A 5,449-nucleotide genomic window follows, 5' to 3' on the forward strand; every position below is an offset into this window, starting at 1 on the left:
AAAAGAAATGTTAGGGATTTGTTGTTCCTGGAGCAAATCCTTACAGACTTCCTCTGGTGCTGGTCACCAGGTAGGCTTTTGGTCATGTGATCTCTGCTGAAATGGAGGATAAACTCATCTAAATGTCTCGTTAGCAGAGATCACATGACCAAATGTGTATGTTTTTAATTCTTTGAACAGGAGGGAAGCCAGAGCAGACTTTTCTACAGGAATATAATTACTTAATAATTTATCTGTAGCGCTCAGAGGAGCCACACACACATATTTCCAAGTCTAGCAAGAGTATTTACTTTGGGATGTGTTGACCCTCAACTGAATAGTAAAATTTAACAATAGTGAACTTACATGCAGCAATAGTCAATATAGTACCAGTTAATGCAATAATGACCAATGCAGTAATAAACACACTCCAAGCAAAACAATATAACTGCTAGTTATAACCTTACTATAGACCCACACCCCCCCCCCACTGGCCAGTGGTCCCTAGCAATTCAAAACATTGGGCCCCAAAATATGGTGGAGCTCTTGCAAATGTCATATTCCATAGAGATAAAAGATGTGGTAATGAAAGGGTTATATCTCACCCAGTCCCTTGGTGGCATGAATGTTCAGGTCCAAACACTGGCAGATGACTGATGCTTCCAAAAACTGCTCTATATCTGTTGCACCTCTGGAGAGGATAGGTGTTTGGGAAGACTGGAATGCATGGCCCTTACCACCCTATTTATCCTGCCAGACATGCAGGCGCACAGAACAGCCTGAGCAGGACAGATGTGTGGCTTGCAAGAGAAGGAGGCTGCAGCAATGTGACAGGTCCTCTTTAGCTTGGGTGCCTCTCCCAGTCTCTACCCGCTTGACTCAGGAACTGGGTCTCTCTGCTTCCTCTCTATTCCCTGGCCCCTTGTCCTCTCTCTCACTTGTGTCCTGCCTCCCAAAAGCCACTTCTCTTCTCCTATCATAGTCCTTGGGAGATGTAGTCTGTCCCTTCATTAAACACATAAACTGTATTGTTTTATGGGACCACATATCCCAGTAGTATATCTGCTTCTCTGTCAGCAATCAACTTCCTCTTTTTTTTCTGTACACATCCATTCCCTCTGTGGGCTGTAGTCTGTAACTCAAATCTCTGTGATGCTAAACTCGGATTACATTTTCCATTAGTCATTTCTCCTCTGAGTTCATGAGGTTTCCCTGGGTTGCAATCAGCCTTGTATAATCCTTAAAGGTGCCAGTGGGAAGAGACACATCTTCAGCCAAGTATCCAAAAACATGCTGCAGAGAATTAATGGCTGCCAAGCTAACAGCATCCACTGGGCTTCATATCTATCTCAGAAATACTGATAAAATAACTTTCGAGTATAGGTGTGCTTTAACTACCTCCCGGCCAGCCGCTGTGTATACACGGCCTGCCGGGAGCTTCTTGGATGTAACTGGGCGTGTATACACGTCCTGTTACATCCGCCCGCTCGCGCGCGGCGCGCGCGAGCGGGAAATCCCCGCTATTTGAAAAGAGGCAGCGATGCCCGTTAATATACAAGCGATCCGCCGGCTATAGAGCCGGCGGATCGCTTGTATGAGGTCCCGTGAATTGCGCCCTCCGCGGCTCCCCCCCTCCCGCTGTCAAGCTGGTCCCGGGCTCCGGTGTGAGCCCGGGACCAGCATAGTGCCTCTGTCACAGGGGATCAGAGGGAGCTCGGTACACGAGCTCCCTCCGGTCCCCTCTCCGCTGTCAGAATGCGGAAGTGTTGTATATTACATCACTTCCGCATTCTTGTGTCACTCTCCAGCTTCAGATGCTGGAGAGAAGCTGATGAAGCAGATCTCTGCTTCATCTGCTTCTTCAGGGGGGTCCTAGGTGACATTAGGGGTCTTGGAGACCCCCTGATGTCTCCATAAAGAGGACCTGTCACCTCTTTTGCTATCACATAAGGGGGTTTCTCAGCCCCCTCTGTGATAGCAATAAAGTTAAGTAAAAAAAAAAAATAGTACAACAATTTAAAGTTTCCCCCCCAATTTTTTTAAAGTTACACAAAAAAGAATTTAAAAAAACAATTTTTTTTCCTTGGTTACTAGACAAAGATCAGAAAAATATATTTGTAAGATGGATATAACCCGTTTAAACAGCCAAACAGCCAAACAAGTGTTTAGCTATAGCTGACAAAAAATTATTGTTTTCTCTATCATTTATTACACTTATCCATCATATGTTTGAATGTTTTTGCTGCCTTTGTTGATGTGTCAATGAGGTTTATATTACAAATGGATAACCAGGCAGAACATTGTACCTATTGTTCTGTCTCTTTTTCTACCCTTCTTTGCTATATCAAGCCAAAATACTTTAACAAGGACACTCTGAACCTTAACGTATAAACTTTTTTCCTTCAAATCTCATTTAATTTTAGAAATATAGTGGGGGTTTTTCCTGTTACGGACACACTTCACTTTAGATACTCACTTGAGTATGAAAACATGTGAAGTAGAGAGATAAGAAATATAATCAGATAGTTTAGGTGTAACCAAGTTTAATTGGTGACAAAGAGTCCATGAAATTAAAAGCCTGTCTTATGATGCATTCTAGGCCTCTATCTCCAAGCAGGATCTCAGCACTGTATGTCAGCCAATCGTTATTTTAGTATAAACTTCGGTCTGTTCAGCACGGTGGTTGCTCAGTAATGTTTCACGGATCTATCCTCGATGAAAGACTTAGAATACATTTAGGTCATAGATCATTGTGCTTCACATTTTCATTGTGACTTTTTTTTGTGCGATTTTATTATATGTTTAAAGGTACACCCTAGTTAAAACAGAAAAGCCTTAAGCAAAACCGGAGTGAAGATCTGCTATCTAATTGGGAACAATATCTAGAAATGTTAATTATGTAATAGCAGTATAATAAAAAATATACCCTTTGTCTTGAATTCCTCCTGTAAAAAAGCAGTGCACTCCCTGCGCATAGGCGCGTATGTGCTTTGAACTGTATATCTGCAATGCATCTGGGGCACTGCTTACTCTGACTATTTTCCTCATGGCATTTAATGTGTGATTTGGTGATACTTGGCTGCACAAGAGAGGAAGCTGTGTTGCAAGATCTCATTACATTCTGCTTAATTTATTCTGTGGATCTGTACTTGCTGTATCTCTCCTGCTGCCACCTAACTATTGCCCTGCATGTTATCAAACCTCCAGTCAACTCATCAGGTATGCAACTCTAACATGTGGAACCAAAGCTTCGCCTCTACCAAGTTGGCCACCTCCAAACATAGACACAGTGCAGAACAAGGCATGGTAACACAGTAATGGGGAAAAGATCAGGGAGACCACATCCAATACTGGTGACTAGTTTATTATCCTTTGTTTATATTGTTTTATTTTCCTCTAATATACATATAGAACATGGAATCTACAGGCTTAGGGCATCTGTCCCACAAACTGACCCAAACCCATTGTAGTTTACCTCTTACATTAATACAGAACATGAAATGTATGGGCCCAGGGCATCTTTCCAGTCATATACAGGTATAGCTATGGTGTATCCCACTGCCTGGTTGCAATTTATTTGGCATTTAGGAATTATCAGTTGCTAACTTGGGTTAATATGCAGGCCCAGTATTAGCAATCCTATATATAGTAAGCTCATTATGTTCTCCCATACAGTCACAAGCAAACATATTTTGCAGTATAGTGGAAGCAGACACAAGATCTTGCACTCTATAACGTTAATTTTTCTGAGATTTTCTTACAGAACAAAATCCAGGTACAAAAGCATGGCCAGGTTAAAAGAAATCCTGGAATGTTGCAATTGTGGCAAGTAGCAAAAGAGCAGATATCAAATGCTGCAATGTGAATGTTCTCCAGGACATAATAGCAGTCATGTATGTACTTATTATGGCGGCTGTGCCACCCCATTCATGGTTGCCATTCACGAATGTTGGTGGAAAGCCTCTGAAGTCTTAACCTAGCAGAAAGGGTTCATGGAGGAATGGAGCCTTTTGGAGGGCACTGATTCCCTAATGCATGTGCCACCTGGTGCTGCAACCACCGAAGACCTCCTGCCCTGGCTAAAAAGTGCTTCAGAAAGCCTACAAAAAAGTTACTGGCTGCTTCTTGGATTCAGTAGTGCAATAATCCTAGCTACTGTCTGCAGCTCAGAATGCTACCTGCAGCTCAGCAGAGGATAGGATATCTTTAAATAATGTAACTCAAAAATAGTTATGCTGCCTAATTATGATTATGCAACTTCATAAAGCAGCAAAAGTAAGTAGGGTTAAAGCTCACATTAAACTTGGGATAAATCTTGGGAATTGTTTACTGTAGCACAGTTGTAGTTGCCTGAAGTTGATCTTTAATATTTCTGTCTACCACAAATAGACCATCTGGCCGCAGAGAATTTCTTTTTTTTATTAGCTGACCATTTATGTGAACTCAACTGGCTCTTCTCTCCTATTCGAACTTAATCTCATCCTTGTGCCATGACTTCCAGTAACATAGCTTTTTCGATCATACACTTTGGTCTACATTTTATTTTACTTTCATGTTCATTTTTATCCTCCGGCTATTGATTTTATTTGACTGCGTTGATGGTTCATAAAGCTCTGCCATGTGAAGACTACAAGTTTCTCCAGTGCTAGATTTACTTTACTGGTGAAGAGCCCCAAGCCTCATACAGTTCCATATATGGAATGGAATCGTGTCACTTGTGTAATTGAAGAAATCAATGTAATGTTTGGATTTTGTGGGTGTTTTATTATCTCTGTATCGATGTACAAATCGGTATACCTATAGGAGGTCAGTTAGATGGATAGATAATGTGAAGACTTAAAGAGCATGTCAAATGTTATAAAACTAGAAATTATGAATAAAACAAAATACAAAATGAAAGTAGGAATTTAACAGTTCAGCTTTAATCTGTTCTCATTGAAGCGGGTTTCTGTTTGAAGTGAACCTATGTCATAACGATGATATTCTGAACAAGCAGTAAAACACTTTAAAACAAGCCCTCATTCACTTTCTAGCTATAGGCATTGTGGTGAAATGTGTCTTGAAAGGTCACAACAGAGACACAAAAATATTTTTTTTCCTATTACTTTAGTTTATAACAGAATCATGGCAGGCTGCCATTCTTATAATTAAAAAAAAAAAAAAAAAACAGCAGGTGTTTCTATGCTGTTGGAATCCCACTGAAACCTGACTTTAGATATTTAGTTTGATGTGCATAGTCTGGCCACAGGTGCTTTTCAAAGTGTACCCATCATGAGCTAAAACGCTTTAAATTTGGAAAATAATGTTAATACACACATCCAGGAGTGTATACCCTTTGGTATGTTTCCATAGTGTCCTAATATCTTGAAGCAAGTGGAGGTTATTGCATAAAAAGAGACAAGGTGCTTTTGTTTTTCCCTCACTGCACCACACTGGTCAGTGAAGTCATCCATCAGAATCTAGGGAGGAG

Source organism: Nanorana parkeri, unplaced genomic scaffold, assembly GCF_000935625.1.
Source record: "Nanorana parkeri isolate BGI_ZX_2015 unplaced genomic scaffold, ASM93562v1 scaffold137, whole genome shotgun sequence".
Taxonomy (NCBI): Eukaryota; Metazoa; Chordata; class Amphibia; order Anura; family Dicroglossidae; genus Nanorana; species Nanorana parkeri.